At 44.1% G+C, this 17,969-nt stretch overlaps 1 protein-coding gene across 1 annotated transcript in view; it reads left to right on the top strand.

Moving 5' to 3' along the window:
- The window catches only part of PHYHIPL (phytanoyl-CoA 2-hydroxylase interacting protein like), a 319,244-nt gene that overhangs the window by 166,969 nt on the left and 134,306 nt on the right, over positions 1–17,969 (top strand). The gene's annotated exons all lie outside the window — the stretch shown is intronic.

Below are 17,969 nucleotides of genomic sequence, written 5' to 3'. Positions count from 1 at the left end.
AAGTGCTGGGGACGTGGGCTAGGCTGTGCACGAAGGAAGTCTTGCAAAAGTGCACAGAAGCCCTAGCAGCTGCAGTTCATGCAGTACACAGGATTACTGTCTGGTGTGGGGAGGCAAGGACTTACCTCCACCAAATTTGGGCAGAAGGGCCACTGGACTGTCGGGGACACTTGGACCCAGCTCCTGTGTTCCATGGACCACCCTCGTCAGGATGAGAGGGGACCCAGAAGACCGGTGATGCAGAAGTTTGATGCCTGCGTTGGCAGGGGGAAGATTCCGTCGACCCACTGGAGTTTTCTTCTTGGCTTCCAGTGGAGGGTGAAGGCAGACCGCCCTCAGAGCATGCACCACCAGGAAACAGTCGAGAAAGCTGGCAGGATGAGGTGCTACAATGTTGCTGGTAGTCTTCTTGCTACTTTGTTGCGGTTTTGTAGGCGTCCTGGAGCAGTCAGCGGTCGATCCTTGGCAGAAGTCGAAGAGGGAAGTGCAGAGGAACTCTGGTGAGCTCTTGCATTCGTTATCTGATGAGAAACCCACAGGAGAGACCCTAATTAGCCCTCAGGAGCATTGGCTACAGAGAGAGGTAAGCACCTGACAGGAGGGGTCTCTGACATCACCTGCTGGCACTGGCCACTCAGAGGTCTCCATCGTGCCCTCACACCTCTGCATCCAAGATGGCAGAGGTCTGGGACACACTGGAGGAGCTCTGGGCACCTCCCCTTGGGAGGTGCTGGTCAGGGGAGTGTTCACTCCCCTTTCCTTTGTCCAGTTTTGCGCCAGAGCAGGGCTGGGTGGATCCCTGAACCGGTGTAGACTGGCTTATGCAAGGAGGGCACCATCTGTGCCCTTCAAAGCATTTCCAGAGGCCAGGAGAGGCTACTCCTCCCCAGCCCTTCACACCTATTTCCAAAGGGAGAAGGTGTAACAGCCTCTCTCAGAGGAAATCCGTTGTTCTGTCTTCCTGGGACTGGGCTGCCCAGGCCCCAGGAGGGCAGAAACCTGTCTGAGGGTTGGCAGCAGCGGTAGCTGCAGAGAAAACCCCAGAGTGTTAGTTTGGCAGTACCCGGGCTCTATGCTGGAGCCCCGGGGATGCATGGAATTGTCCCCCCAATACCAGAATGGTATTGGGGGGACAATTCCATGATCCTAGACATGTTACATGGCCATTTTCGAAGTTACCATGGTGACGCTACATATAGGTATTGACCTATATGTAGTTCACACGTGTAATGGTGTCCCCGCACTCGCAAGGTCTGGGGAATTTTCCCTGAACAATGTGGGGGAACCTTGGCTAGTGCCAGGGTGCCCTCACACTAAGTAACTTTGCAACTAACCTTCACTAAGTTAGGGTTAGACATATAGGTGACTTATAAGTTACTTAAGTGCAGTGTAAAATGGCTGTGAAATAACATGGACATTATTTCACTTAGGCTGCAGTGGCAGTCCTGTGTAAGAATTGCCTGAGCTCCCTATGGGTAGCAGAAGAAATGCTGAAGCTCATAGGGATCTCCTGGAACCCCAATACCCTGGATACCTAGGTACCATATACTAGGGAATTATAAGAGTGTTCCAGTGTGCCAATCAGAATTGGTCAAATTAGTCACTGGCCTGCAGTGACAATTTTAAAAGCAGAGAGAGCATAAACACGGAGGGTCTGATTAGCAGAGCTTCAGTGATACAGTTAGGCACCACACAGGGAACACATACAGGCCACAAACGTACGAGCACTGGGGTCCTGGCTAGCAGGATCCCAGTGACACATATCAAACACACTGACAACATAGGGTTTCCACTATGAGCACTTGGGCCCTGGCTAGCAGGATCCCAGTGAGACAGTAAAAACACCCTGACATACACTCACAAACAGGCCAAAAGTGGGGGTAACAAGGCTAGAAAGAGGCTACCTTCCTACACTTTTGCAGCCATATGAAAGGATCTCTGTCATTTTGAAGAGTTTCTAAACTGAAGAAGAACCGTGTGACACACTTCGTTGTAGAGAAAAGTTAAAATTATGAAATAACTTATCCACATGTAGATGTTGATGAGAAAGGGGAAATAGTAAATGATTTGCTAAAAAAGGCAGTAATGTGAGAAGAGTTAGGGGTTTGAAAAAAGGAGTAAAGTGGGAGGTCATAGAAGGGGTTCATAAAAATATGGGAATAAAACAGGCAATCAACCAGTCAGTTTTTGTAGAGCACAGCACTATCATCCCTGGGGGTATCTGGGAGCTGCGGTACATGGTCTTCGTTGAAAAGTCAGGCCTTGAATTTCTTTCTTGAGGATGCTGTTTGAAGGTGGAGGGGAAGGTTGTTCCAGTTCATGGAGGCGATGTAGGAGAAGGTACGGCCACCACTATGGCTGCAATGGATTTGGGGGTGGGGGAAGGTGGTGTGCAAGGGCTAGTAAGGAGGGGTGCAGGTGTCTTGCTGGTTGATGGAAGTTCAGTCGGTCATTTATGTAGGCCAGCCCTTGATAGTTTAAGGCCTTGTAGGCGTGTATGAGAATCTTGAACTGGCATCTTTTTTGGATGGGGAGCAAGTGGAAGTGTTTGAGGTGAGGGTGATGTGGGCCCGTTTGGGGAGGTCCAGGATGAGTCTAACTGCTGCATTGATCTGGAGTCTTTTGAAGAGTTGCATGGAGATGCCGGAGTAGAGTAGGTTGCCGTAATAGAGACAGCTGGTGACAAGTGCCTTGGTGATGGTTTTTCTGGGGTTGACTCTGATCCATCTTAAGATTCTGATGAGCATGTGGAGGGTGTGGAAGCAGAAGCAGTTGAATCTGTTGATTTGTTGCTTAATGATCAGTTTGCTGTCAAGGATAATGCAGAGGTTGCGTACGTGGTCTCTTGGCGCGGGAGCAGGAGGTGAAGTAAAGAGTTTGAAAAAAGGTAATAAGGCAGGGCGGGGAATAAGATTTTTGAGAAAGAAGTAAAGAAGAAGTAAGCGTTTGTTAAAAGTGAGTAAAGTAGGAGGAGGAGGAGTACAGAGTTTGGGAACAAAATGTGAAGCGTGTGTGGGTCTAAGGCAGTGGTCTCCAAACATTTTAATGACGCCCCCCAGTTGAAAAATAAAAATCATTGGTCCCCCCTCAGAATTTTTCACAATTATTTCATAAAGATAGCAATGTTTAAATATGTCTAGACCTATTTAAACATTGCAGTTAAGTATTGTTACCTTTTTAAAAATGCAATAACATGCTTCTGCTTATAACAAAGGCCTGTTATCTGTATAATGCTTATTTTGGCTAGAGTCTGGCACGTCCCCCTGGGATCACTTGAGTCCCCCCTGGGGGGCCTGCTCCCCAGTTTGAAGACCTCTGGTCTAAGGGATTTGCAAAAAACAAAAAATGGAGTGAAGGGTCTGTCTAGAATGGGAGCAAGTCGGAAAGCAGATTAGGAGGTTTGGGAAAAAAAGAGTAAAGCAGGAGTGGGGGTAGGTGGTTTATAAAACAGGCATTGGCAAAGCCAACAGGTCAATCCTTTGCAAGAACTATTGGCTTTACCTATGTGTTTGAACCATGTTGTATACCTGCGTCGCTGCTGCTCAGCATGGCTAAAACGTAGTAGCATAGAAGAGAGTTGTGTGGAGTGTAGTAGAGTGTAATGGTGAACAGCGGAGTGGCAGCGTTGTGTATTGGAGTGACAGTGGAAAGTCACGTACAGTGGCATTCACTGGAGTGGCATAGATTAGAGAGCAAATTGGTTTGAGTGTGGAAGATTTTAGTGGCATAGAGTGCAGTGGCATTGAATTCAGCAGCATACAATGCAGCAAAGTGGAATGCAATGGCATAGATTAGGGTGGTGCATAGTAAAGTGGTGCAGGTTGGAGTGGCACATAGCGGAGTGGTGTAGAGTTGAGTGATTCAGAGGGCAGTGGTGCATAGTAGAGTTGAGTGGCATAGAGTGATGAAGAGTAAAGTTGAGTGGCATAAAGTAGTGCAGTGTGAAGCATAGTGCCATAGAGTGCAGTGTCATAGAGTGGAGTAGTGCAGAGTAGAGTGGTGTAGATTTCAGTGGCAGAGAGTGCAGTTTTGCAGACTAGAGTGTCAGTAAGATGGAGTAGAGTGGCGTGGGGAGCAGTGGCGTAGAGTACAGTGATGCACAGTAGAGTGCAGTTGTGTAGAGTGCATTTGCATGCAATGGTAAAGAGTAGAGTGGCGTAGAGTGCACTGACTAGAGTGAAGGGGCACAGACTGAAGTAGAGTGGTGTAGAGTAGATTGTTTCAGAGTAGAGTGAAGTGGGATAAAGTGGAGTGGTGCAGGGTAGAATGCAGATGTGTGAAGTGACATAGATTGTAATTGCATAGAGTAAAGTGGTGTAGAGTGCAACAGAATAGAGTGCAGTGATGCAGAGTAGATTAGAGTGGCATTCAGTGGCTTGGTGCAGAGTACAGGGGCATGGGGTTGCCTGTTACAGAGTAAAGTACATTGACATAGAGTGTATTGGCGTAGAGTGCAGTGTTGCAGAATGTCGTAGAGTACTGCAGCGTAAAGTAGATTGATGTGGCCTAGACTGGACTGGTGTAGAGTGCAGTGGTGCAGAGTAGAGAGACAAAGAATGCATTGGTATAGAGTAAAATGGTACAGGGTAGAGTGGAGAGGAGTAGTTTGAAGGGGCATAGAGTGCAGTGGCGTAGAGTGGTGGTGCAGAGCGCAGTGGTGTGGTGTAAAGTGGAGCGCTGCAGTATAGAGTGGAGTGGTGCAGAGTAGAATGGAATGGCTTAGAACAGAGTATGCATGGCATTGTAGCACACTGCCATTACAGACAACACATTTTCATTTGAAATGACCATCACATTTGCGCAGACATACAGTGTATTAATAAAACTATACAGTGCACAAATGTGTGGCAATTGCATCACTTAGTGTAATGATGTGTTATGATCATATGAAAGTATTTGTGCCAACACACTTCAGAAATAACAAAAAATATGCTTTGTTACATGTTCTGAAAGTTTTACACAGTTCATTTAAATGTTGTGTGCTAGAAAAAAAAAAACTTTTTTCTACCCCCAGTATCCAGCAAGATTGTCACACAAGTCCTCTTACTTTGAAGTCAGAGAAAGAAAAGTATACAAGCTCCCCCAGAACACAGCGCCTGAAATGTGACCTCGGCCTTTGAATGCACGGCAAAAGTGACATAAGAAGAAGATTTAAAGGCCTGTTTACAGAAACGGAGTTCATTGAAGGATACAGTAAACACGGTTTTGGCAACAGGAAGGACAATCTGAACCTAGAGAGCCTAAAGCAAATAAAGCCAGACAATGTGTGTTGCAAATCACAACACCAATGGTAATCAATGGGTGATATGCATTCTTAGGTCAACTTCCTGAAAGTCTTCAAGATGTCTTTAGCAAACCAAACATCTGAAACCAAAAAGGAAGTAAAGCTGAGGGTAAGTTAAGGGGTTTAAAAAAGGACTAAAGGAGGAGTTTGGGAGTAAGTGGGGCTTCAAAAAAAAGACTGCATCTGGAAGGGGAGAGTAAGGGATTAAAAAAATTAAGTGGGAAATAGTGGGTTATAAAAAAAAATTAGTTTAGAGGAGAAGGGGAGTAAGGATTGGGAAAAAAGGTAAAGCAAGAGTGGGAGTAAAGGATTTGTAAAAAAAAAAGAAATAAAGCAGGAAGGAGAGTAAGCTATTAAGAAAGGAGTAATTCTGAAGAAGAAGGAAGGAGGTTATAAAAAGGATTGAAGTAAAAAAAAAACACTGGAGTAAAACGAGAGGGCATATATTACAAAGGGCACGGAATGCAGTGAAGAAACTCATGGGGGTAGAAAAACCCAGAAGGGTGTAACAAATCAGAGGGGAACCCCCTTAAAAATCAGAAAATGAAAACTGATCACAAAGAAATTAAAATTTCTTCAAGAATGGCTTGCAGCATGTGTTTTTATCATAAACCTGGTGAAAGCCATTCTACAAGAAAAATCTGTCAGTGCCATTTTCTTTCTGTTTTACTTTCATTAAAATCACATACAACCCTTATAAAGTGCACGCAACTCGAAGGTATCAGTGTGCTGTTAAGACAACTAACATAATGGTCAGATGGGTCCGAGTTGTATAGAAACCAAAACAATCGTTAAAATCTGTACATATAAATGTGCCACATTTTCATAGATCTGAAAAAATGGAGGCATCACAGGTCTGTTGGAGAGAGGAGGAATGTAGGAAAAGATTCAAATGAAAGTTGCAGACTAGGAAGAGAAATGATGAAGACTTCAGGTCAAAAGGTGGAGGAAAGGACAGTTAATAAAAAAAGGGTGGTGTAGAAGGCAGAAGAAAGTTAGAGGGCAGTTGCTGTGGTAGGCGGGGTAAGAAAGGAGAATTCTTAATTTAGATTGAACAGATGTTTTTAGGTTTTTTCCCCTGAACATCATAGAGTGTCAATGTTGACTGAGAAAACTCTTTTTTCTGCTCTTTCGAAGAATCACCATCTGGACACTGAACCTATTGTCTCCCTACTGAATTTTCTTTATGTAACAATTCATGAGAAGCAGATTATTTTCAAGCTGTTAAAGGACCCAGTGCACATCTACAAAATTATCAGATCTTGCAAGTGCCCATTCAATTCTTCCATGGTCCAGCAGAGTGGGACCCCTGGTCTTCACTGCTCACATGCAGCATGGAGCAGTTCTACTACTGTCTCAACATCAAGGGACTCTCCTCATGTATGTGCTTGTTATCAATGCATCATTCACCATCAAAGAGTTCCTTTACCCTAGCTCTCCTGTATTAAATCTTTCAATAATTCATATGCTTGAATCTCTCCTGTCATCAAGGTGAATCCCACTGTAATCTTATCAACAAGTACAAAGAAAAACATTTTACGCCAACCTCAAACACATGACACTGTTAACCAATTGACATTATTTTAAGAGGAACAAAAGTTTGGTCAGTCAGAAAGCTGTTCCTGAAGCATTGTCCCCCCTCCACCTTCTCCCTTCTAATATCCCCCCACACACCATACCGCAGATTTCTTACCACACATCATGAGTTTTCTCAAGAGCCCTCCAAAGGAAAGAAAGGACTCAGTCAGGAGTACTTTCTCATAAATTTGTAAATCTGTTTAAAAAAAAAAAAAAAAGAAGGATTATTCTTCTAAAACCTCCCACCCCCCCGAAAAAAACAGGTCAGTGCCTTTGACTCAATCTCTGAAGGTACACTCGATTTCCGACATGAAAAAGGTATTGATGGACCCATTGTCAGTGAAGTATGCATCGTCCAAGAAACAGTCAACAGAACCTTGTGACATTGTCACAGATGACAATTCTTTTTCATTAATAAAAATTACCACAACCTCGGCAAAGTGGTTGACCATTATACTGTCTACAAGTCCAGTATTGTTGAGGACAACAACATTGACGGTGAATATAGCGTCTTAACCCAGAAACGTTTTAAGCATGGGTCTATAATGTCGACAGCATCATTGACAGGACCATTGAAGATGCAACCGAAATTTCCCCTATTACAGGAAAGCATATTCCAGTTCCTATCATGCCCAATCAGACTTCGCCAAGCAAAGTTTCTCCTCTTCCACCTGGACACTTGTTGGATGTAGAGAGGTCCGGCGTTGTGGGCCCTTTCGGCCCTTCCAGTAGGCCTACACACCTTCATGTGAAGTGCCAGGACGATGATGATAACTAGAATGAGAGAGGTAGTTCTTTCCAGGAAAGACCTGAAACAAAGTTGAGATCTATTGAGTCCTTTGCGTAGCAATACTCCTCTGACATGTATGTCAACCCTGACCGATACCAAAAGCACATGATGCAGGTTCCTACTGCCTCAGCTTTAGACCTTCTCCAGATGTTGTCAGATAACTATAAAAGAATCCCAGAATCAGACAAAACTCTAGTAACTCCACACCCAGCTCCTGCTCTCCATTGTGATGCATCTTCACATACCCCTCCATACTCAATCCTTTAGGGAGCCCTGTTGTGCAATCACAACAGACTGTACCATATAGATCCTTATCTCCCATGCCTATGATGATAATGATGATTCTGAAGAGTGTGAGATTATCTTGGACCTGCCAACTGGCGTCATCAGAATGGTATGACTGTGGTGCTCCTTTATTAGATCCATCTACCACTAGCTGCTAGTTTTCCTCCAGATTATATTGGTGGCTTCTGCACTCTTTAAGAAATGGCTTCTAAGAGATTTTCTTCTGTGCCCAATATAACAGACAACCTATCTCCATATGACTTCAAAAAATCATAGAGAAAATCTGTAATGGCCATACCCATAGTAGACAGCATACGGGCAGATGGATTGAATATAATGAAAAATCCAGCAATGTTTGCTGCAGTTGCACCATGCCTGATCAGAAATATAAGACCCAAAAATATTACCCGGCATGCCTTATCAGTCACTTGCTTTTGGACTCTGTGCTTATGCAAGTACCTCAAAGACCCTTAAGAAAACAAAACACACTCTTTCATTTGCACCATTGGGCAAGGAGGGTAAACACCTGGATTACGGGGGAAAATGGTTTGCTACAATGGCAACTAACACGGTTAGAGCATCTAATGCTCTGGCTATATAAGGAAGGTATAACAGACAAATCTGGTCAGACATGGTTGTCTACAGGGAGGTACTGCCAGAAGATAAAAGAAATGAGGCAAGGGCATTTATTCAGGAGGAAAAAAAAGCTGAAATCATAGATATGCATTGCCTCTTTCAAAAGATTTCTGGTGCAGCCATCTTGCAAAGGCAAGGATGCCTTAAAGCAATAGCTTGACAGAAGGTTCAAGCAAAAATATTAGATATGCTTTACATTGGAGAATCCCTAGTTGAAAAACAAGTGGACAAAGCTGTCCAATATATAAAATCGGATGTGGAGGCTGCAGGATATTTAGGAGTTTTGCAACAGTGCCAATATCAACCAATTTAAGGCACCTGAGGGAGATAGCGAATCTTGTACAGAGGAAATTTTCTACCATACAGATACCAACTCTACCCTCAATCACAGCAGAATTATCGGCAGCACTACTTCTAACAGCAGTACAGACAACCACTGGCAGCAGCATACTTAAGGCAGTGTGCATGTGAAAGGCCCCTGACCTCCAATGAGGGACACCACTTGTCAAGATGTAAGCAACACTTTTGGGGCACTGGTCACCCCTCTGAGCTTCGATATCATATGAGCGGAAGACTTTCTAGTTAACTACGACAACTCAAATTCTATTAGTAGAGATCAATAGGAGCTGGACCTAATCCATAATAGCCACACCTTGGGATTTCTTCACAAACCACCTTGAAATCCACTTCAAAGGAGGTCACATCCAGAGTTTCGAATGCCTATTTCCCTATCCATAGAAAACATTGAAAATATATGAGGTTCAAGGTGGCTGGATGACAGTATCAATTCATGGCTCTTCCCTTTGGTCTTATATGAACTCCTCAAATGTTTCACCAAGTTCAAGTATCAGTTGTGTCTTATCTCAGAAGGATAGGACATCAGATCTTTCAATACCTGGACTACTGACTCATAAAGGGTTCTTCATATCATTCAGAAAAGCAGTTCACAAGGGCTTATCTTCAGGTGTTAAAGTACCTAGGCTGAAATCGAACAAAGAATAATCTTGCCTTTCACCCAGCAAAGAAGTATCTTTCCTACAGACTCATGCAAAGCCTTTTCCACAATGGAAAGAATACAGCGACTGACACAAATTCAGCATTTTCCCTATTGAAAATAAAGTGTGTTTCAGTCCGCATATATAGATCATTCCTAGGGATGATGTCCTCCTGCATTCCCCAGATTCTGCATTGTTGCCTTCGCATGAGGCTATCTCAGGAGAAAACAGAAACAGTGGAAGATAATATATCAGAAGGCCTCACATTCCTAAACTCAGTTTGTGATAACCACAGCTACGTTCTGTAGACTGGAGGGGTGCGCCTTTACAGGATCTCAAGGTCAACAGAAAATGGTCATTCCAAGAGACCAGGATGCCCATTGAAGAAGTAAGGTCAGTTGCCTTGGAGCTTCAATCCATTCTTCATAAAATAAAACGCGCACCAGTGCTAGGCCATACAGACAACGCAACTGTGAAGGTAGAACATGATTACGGATAGACGGTCAATTGGCAGACCTTTTTAGCAAAACATCCAGAAGGTGCTAGAACTGGATCAGTGTCGACTATTGAATATTTTTCAGAAATGGGAAAGTTGAAGCCTAGAATTAATTTTGGGAGATCTCAACACCAAATGCAGCTTTCACACCTTTGTTTCAGTATTTTAGGGGGCTGCACCATTCATTGTTGTATATTATACGTTATTTACTTTGAAGAATGACACCAGTAACAGAAAGAGAGAAAATGGCAGAAGACCTTTTTAGTAACTTAAATACAGGAATGATGATTTCTAGATCGATAAATAAAAAAAGGTCTAAAAGATAAATGTAAGAGACTTAAGAAACTCAAAATGAAATAATTATCCAAATGGTGGGATGCAGTGACTCTAAAGGGATACATTAAATTTAGTAGAATTCCTAGGGGTTTGAGAGCTCAAATATTTCCTACATAGGATGACATTGATGAGGACTTACTACTACAGTGGGAAAAGAAAACAAACAGTTTCTTCACATTGATAGATATTCTAAAAGTAAATGGAGAAAGGAAAATAGTCAGCCCCCATTCAAAAATTATAATTCTGGAACAAGAGATAAAAGACCTAAACGTTCCTTATCCTACCAAAAATAATTATGCTATTTTTAAATGAAGTATTACAAACATATCAGGATGAGATTAAGGCCAGGAAAGCAATAACAATTAAAGGGGATGAGAATGGATATTTGGGTGGTAGAGTCTTTACTTTTTCAAATAAATTTGTTCATTTGATTACAAAGAATACCAGTCCCACATCTCTTAAGTATTGTAAGTCATAGTTCGTCCAGTATAACGACAACGAGTGATAATGAAGTGATCTGGGTCCTAAGGAAGGAACATCCAGTGAGGGTGATAGGAATCGTTTTTTAGAAGAACTAAAACGTATCAGAATGGGAAACAAGAATATGTCTCTCAGAACCCCAAGTGGAGGAAGACCAGAAGAAGGTGTAACGGATACAAAGGATCAAGGAAGGGAAAGGGTAGAAATGCAGACCGAATCCTGGACTCGCAGGAAATGAAAAATAACGAGACATTAAATATAGTTTATGATGTTAAGGTGGTCAACTTCTCACGTAAGCCTTTGAATTCTAATATGATTAAAGTTCTGAAAAAATTGATTATGTTGTTTTCCTCTGACTAATGAGGATCTACGATTGGCTAAAATTGATATTTTCAAATTTGTATGTAAATTGAAACTTAAGAAATACTTTGTCATTTGTCCTAACAAACAGTACAGTGTAACCTAGATGCCTGTGTTTCGTGAGTGCACAGTACAAGACATTATGGATATGACTACCTAGCTTTCCATAACTGAGAATGAAGAGACCCCTGTGATTTTGACTTCTACATTGGGTCTAGATGTTGATGCCATTGTTGACAGTGGATTACGATCTAAATACAGGTGTACTGATACTACCATATTGGATAACAATCTTGACAAGTTTTTAAAAAATATATGTAAAGATCTTGATAAGCTGATCACAAGCCCCAGAGGGTCTAATCATGCTAGTAGAGATAATTTGACGAGACCGGAACGACAAGCTCTAAAAGAGCTACAGCATAATAGAGAGTTTGTTACAAGGGAGGCAGGCAAGGGAGGATGTGTTGTTATTATGAATAAAGGGGATTATGAAGAGGAGGTCTATAGCCAACTTAGAAAATCAATACAGTACTCAAAATGTGGTATGATAAAGAGCTGTTGTCTTATGAGGAGTACCTATATCTGAAAATTGCATACCAAGGTTTCTTTGTTTCTACACAGTACCCAAGATACATAAGGGAGGTATTGTCCCACCATGGAGACTGATTGTTTCAGGCATAGGTGGGCCAACTGAGAGATTATCACAATTTGTTGATATTTTCTTGAGCCCGTTTGTATCCAACCTACCATCATTTATTAGGGGTATGAAACATATACCTAATATGATGTGACATTACTTGGGAATGTGATATGACCTTTGTGACCTTAGACATTGTGGCTCTGTATACAAACATTGTACTAGCATTTGGACTGAAAGCTGTGAGATATTTCTTGAACAAGAGACCAGTGGAACTGTATTCTCATACTGAAATGCTTTTTAAAAATATAATGGCAGGCGGTTTGCCCTTTCTTACGCGAACCTGTTCTTGAGCTGAGTTGAGGAGGGGCTAATCTAGGTCCCAGGTGGCACGAAGTGGATTGAACATATTTATTACTGGGGGATAATTATTGACGATATTCTAATGATTTGGACTGGCTCAGTAGAGGGACTTCATGAGTTTAAGGATTATTTGAATTCTAATAGTTACAATATGTCCTTCACATTAAATTATTCCAGGGTTAAAATACACTTCCTAGAGGTGGAACTCTACATTACAAATATGCTGCTGAGTCGTATGTACAGAAAAGAATCATCATGTAGTGCAATCCTACATGCATCAAGTGCACACCGCAGATATCAACTCAACGCCATCCCACACGAGGAGATGGTTAGGGCCAGAAGGAATTGCAGTATGGATGAGGATTTTAGAAGTAATGTGGATGATATAACACAGCGATTCTTTATAAGAGGCTACAACAGAGAGACTGTACTGAATGTCAGTAAAAGAGCTTTGAAATTGGATAGAAACAATACTCTTAAGGAAAGCAAAATTAGGACAGCTACCCTTGGTAAAGAAATAATGCCAGTGATTACTTATGTCAATAACAGGCATAGGTTAAGCAGAATAATTAAGAAGCACTGACATTTATTGTATTATGATGAGACCCTTTGTGAACTCTCGACCTTACATGAACTTCCGAAGGGGTCGGGCCATTAGAAACTTACTGAGTCCCAGTTACCCTTTTACACTGACGAATGAAACATGGTGGTCAGCCAGCACTATTGGGTTCTACAAGTGTGCCAAATAGGGGATATGTAGAATAGCAAGACACAAGATGTTTGTCTTCAGCTACAATGGTAGTTGTAATTATGAGATTGACAATAACATGAATTGTGCTACCAGATTTGTGGTATACGCATTGATTTGTAAGTGTGATTATGTTTATGCAGGGAGTACCATTCACCCACTGTGTGAAAGAATAATGAGGCACTAAAGGGTGGTGAAGCAGGGGAATTGGAGATCACCATTTGTGACCTACACACCACAATGTGGAAAGCAAGATAACCATCGGAATTTTACATTCCATGGAATTGAAACAGTTTGTTTGGATGCTATGGGAGGGAACTGGGAGTAGAAAGTGAGAAGGTAGGAAGCACTTTGGATTTGAGACTAAAAGCAGTTGACACTGGCCTCAATTTTATTTCAGAAAAATGTTTATTAGCAGGTATGTCTCATGTTAGCAAATAAACTAATATTACAATTCACATCTATATTTCTGCATACTTTTCAGTTTCCAATCACAAAATGATATAGCCAAAACTAACAATCTAATAAACAGCCATCCCTCCCTCCTCCCACTTCCCTTCCCTCCCTAATGAGTCAATTCTAATGTGTTAGAAGGGGGTGTGCTAATGGACCACTAATTTCTAGTTCATTCGTAAGTGTCAAAGTTAACTGACGTTTCCCTGTTAGAATGGTAGTACAAGGGGAGGGGGCACCGTCCAAAATGTTAGCAAAGGTGGGCTTGGGGGGCATAATTATTGACCAATCCCATATTTATTGTGAGGCATGTGCCATGCAGGTCGGGGATGAGTCCTGGGATCTATTGATCAGCACTTTCAGGCTGTCCACTAGTGCCACCAATGCCCTTGCCATTTCTAGTGGTCTCAACCATCTCTTGGCTTCTCAGAGTAAGGACTCTCCTTCGCAGGTGGCCCACTTCTCCAGTTCCATTCACCACCTATTAACTTTTGGGCCATTTGGGTTTTTCCAATTCATAAGGATTTCTCTCTTGGCCAGACATAGGCCAAATCCCGGAACCTCCTGGTCACCCTCGTCTTGGGTGTACGAAGGAACCATCCCAATAAGCTATGGCCTGGCATGCAAAGGACTTCTTTATCTATGATGTCTGTTACCCTGCAAGTCACCTCTTCCCAGTACACTCTGAGTTGCGGACAGTCCCATAATATGGGTTCCACCACCATTGCCTTGCATCGTGGGCAAGCTGTTCCTGTTGTCTTGAAATTTCTGTTGATCTGCCCTGGGGTCAGATATGCTCTGTGCAGTATGAAGAAGTTTAACAGTTTAAATCTGGCATTTCTTGAGGCTTTCAGGGTTCTTACTAATATAGATTCCCAAGCTTTATGTGGTATGTGATTCCCAAATCTCCCTCCCATTTAAGTTTCACAGATTCCGAAGGGTAAGTCATATTTGCTCGTATTCTACTTTCTAAACTCGTGACTGCTTTGAAGGTGCCTGACAAAACCGGTAGGTATTGGCTGGTAGACTGTGATTTGGGCTCACGTAGGCCCGCTCCTCAATGTTGTCTGATAGCCGCGGTGAGTGATCCATCCAATAGGAAATGTCCTCACTGCAGTTCAAACTCAGATCTAAAGTCCTCAAATGGGAGTAATGTACCTTCCCTGAAAAGGCTACTAATCCTTGTTGCTCCTGCTGCGATCCAGGTGGTTAGTCCCTCCCAGTTGCCCCCATGTGGTAGAGCCCGCAAGAACAATAGGAGAACTTCTGGGGAGTAAGGAACTTTTGTCTTAGTTTTTCACAGATATCGTATCCAGCATTGAATAACTACTCTCAAATCAGAAGTGTCATTCCCCCTCCTAGGTTGTCGAGTTCTTAACAAGACTTCTGTCAGTCTCGTCAGTGAGGGGGTGAAGGGTCTCACTAACACCCTGAGGGCTTGCCTACTTGCCAACCACTGTGTAAACCATTGGAGCTGTGCTGCGAGATAATATGATTCAAATTCAAGTACCGTCAGTCCGCCATCCGTTGATTGCCGCTGTAGTTTAGCTAGAGGCACCCGTTTTCTGTTAGTTCCCCGGAGAAATTACGTCACAAGGATATCTGATTCCTTAAATTAGGATTTGGATATCCCCACTTGTAAGACTGTAAAATAGTACAGTAGGCGTGACAAGACTATCATTTTAAGGAGAGCCACCCTCCTAGCGAGTGAGAGAGGGCAGTGTCTGCCAGAAGGCCATAGCCGTCTGGATGGCGCAAACCACATGCCCCACATTGCCATCTAGAATATCTTGTTTATCATGGTATATATTAATACCTAAATATGAGAGGCAGCGCAGTTTCCAAATTTCCGCACCCAGTTCTGATGTTGAGTCGTAGTTGGGTGTCAAAGGGAAGAGGTGGGATTTTTGTCAGTTCACTCGGAGGCCCTAGAGAGCTCCAAACGTAGACAACATGAGTCTAATGCCTGTCAGGTCGCTCTGCATATTTCATAGGAAAACAATGAGATAGTCTGCATACAGAGCTATGTGATGATACACTCCACCTGTGTATATTTCGCTGTAACTATGGCCCTCACAAGCCATAGTTGCCAATGTCTACGTTGCTAGCGCAAACAACAGCGGGGATAGAGGGCAGCTCTGTCTGGTACCATGCTCGTCCAAATAACATGCAGAAATTCAGCAGCCGGTGCGGACCCTACCTACAGAGATAGCAAATAGTAATTGTACTAATGAAATATGATCTGCACATAGTCCCCTCTGTAGGAAAGTGCCCCTCTTGGCATGGTTACCTCCCACCTTTTGCCTGGTATTTAGGCTAACTTGACTGAGTATGTGCTGGGATCCTGCTGACCAGACCTCAGCACCCGTGTTCTTTCCACAATTGGCATGCCCCTGGCAAACAGTTGAGTCCTTTGTAAAAGGTACAATTAGTACCAAGGGCTTTATGACTAGGGAGGGTCCCTAAGGGCTGCAGCATTTATTGTGCCCCCCAGCACATGTCTACTGCTATTGTGGATTGTGTGTTCTGGTGGAGAGAAAAAGGCAAAGTCGACACAGCACCCCTTCCAGGGTGCTATTCCCACAAACCACTGCCTGTGGCATCGGAAAGTCGGGCCTTACAGCCCTAAGGTAGGGTGCCCTATACCACAGTTGAGGGCATAGCTGCATGATCAGTATGCCCCTACAGTGTCTAAGTAAGTATCACACCGCCCGCTGCAGGAACTGTAACACTTGATGTTGAGCCTCAAAGGCTCAGGCCTCCTGTTACAGTGCCCCAGGGCACTCCAGCTAGTGGAGATGCCCGCCCCTAGACCAACCTCCACATTTAGCAGCAAGTCTGGCGTGAAAATTAGGTAAAACAGGGAAGAGTGACCACTTCCGTTGGGACCAACCCTAAGATGTCCAGAGCTGAAGTGACCCCCTCCTTGTGGAATCCTCCATCTTGGTTTGGAGGACAGGGACCAATAGGATTAGGAATGTACCCCCTCCCCAAAGGAAGTGGGCACAGGAAGGATGTAGCCATCCTCAGGGTCAAAAGCCATTGGCTACTGCCCTCTGACCCCTGTAACGCCCCTAAATCTAGTGTTTAGGGGCTCCCCTAAACCTTACTCACCAGATTCCTTGCGACCTCCGAAGAAAGAAGGACTGCTAAGCCGACCCTAGCAGTGAAGACTAAACGACAACTGACTTGCCCTCAGCCCTACTGGCCTGTCTGCAGCTTCAAAGACCCCTGCTCCAATAAGACTTTACAAAACCCCGAGGACTGCCTGCCCAGCAGAGGACCAAAAACACATGAGAACAGGGGCCCGGTCCAGAAGAAATCACCTGAAGGACTCCAGAACTGCCCTAGATCCATGAGTCCTGTCCACTTCGCAACCGATGCCCACTGCCCGTGTCCAGGTGGCCCACCAGTCTAGAGAAGGTCCCCAGACAATTCCGACCTCAAGTTCATCCTGGATTGAACCCTCTCGACCAACTCTACAATGTCTGCAGCCTGAATCCGGAGGACCCTCCCTGACGGCGACCCGATCCAACGAAGATTCTCAACACCCAAGGACCACGGCAACTGCAGCCCCTTGGGGGAATGCGACTGATGGTCCAGTGGGCGCATCTCCGCCTGTCCAGCCTTTGGTTTCCTGGAACCAACCCTGTGGACCTAGCCTGCACCATATTTTGAGAGCCCTGAGGTCCCCATGGAGAAGCATTGGGTGCCTAGCTCTGTGTTTGCACCTGGACGCACATGTGCCACTGAGGGTGTGTGTTTGGTGTAGACCTGTTGCCCTCAACACCCCCCCAGTGCTCCTCTAAACCCTCCAGGTCTGCTCTCTGAGGACGCAGGTACTTACCTGCAAGCAGATCTTCAAGATCCCTAGTCTCCATAGGATCCCATTCTAAACCCAACATCAACTTTGACCTCTGCCCCCAGCTAGCCCCATTTTGCTGGTGTTGCATGATTGGGGTTAACGTGAACATTGAACTGTGGACATATTAAACACCTCCCGCCCCCTGCCAGCCCCCCAAACACTGGAAAAGTAAGTTGAGTACTTACCTTCAAAGCATACTAATACTTTTCCTCCCCTAGGACTGCATTGGTTTCTTTGAAATACTGCACTGTCAGTGTCAACTTATAAAATAGAGAATTGCTATTTATTTGTAAACTGTTTATCTGCTTGTGATGGGCCGGACTGGGCCGGCCCACACAATGCCCCTACTGGTGCTGGCGCTACCCATAATGATCCTGAAGTCATCGGGAATCCCACCAATAGGGCGCTGTCCGTAGGTCACGGTGGGAAACAGAAGTTCAAGAAACCCGGCATCTGGCTTTCAGGAGAAGGAGGCGAACAAGGAGGAAAACGGAGGAGTGGACGAGGACGTGAGCGGAAGAACCGGAGAGACCAAGGAGTCGTACATCCCAATCGGGGATGGGAGAACCGGAGAGACCAAGGAGCCGTACGTCCCAATCGGGGATGGTAGAACCGGGGAGACCAAGGAGCTGTACGTCCCAATCGGGGACGGAGGAGTGGAGA

Source organism: Pleurodeles waltl, chromosome 6, assembly GCF_031143425.1.
Source record: "Pleurodeles waltl isolate 20211129_DDA chromosome 6, aPleWal1.hap1.20221129, whole genome shotgun sequence".
NCBI classification, from domain to species: Eukaryota; Metazoa; Chordata; class Amphibia; order Caudata; family Salamandridae; genus Pleurodeles; species Pleurodeles waltl.
This window is presented reverse-complemented; position numbering and strand designations above follow the sequence as displayed.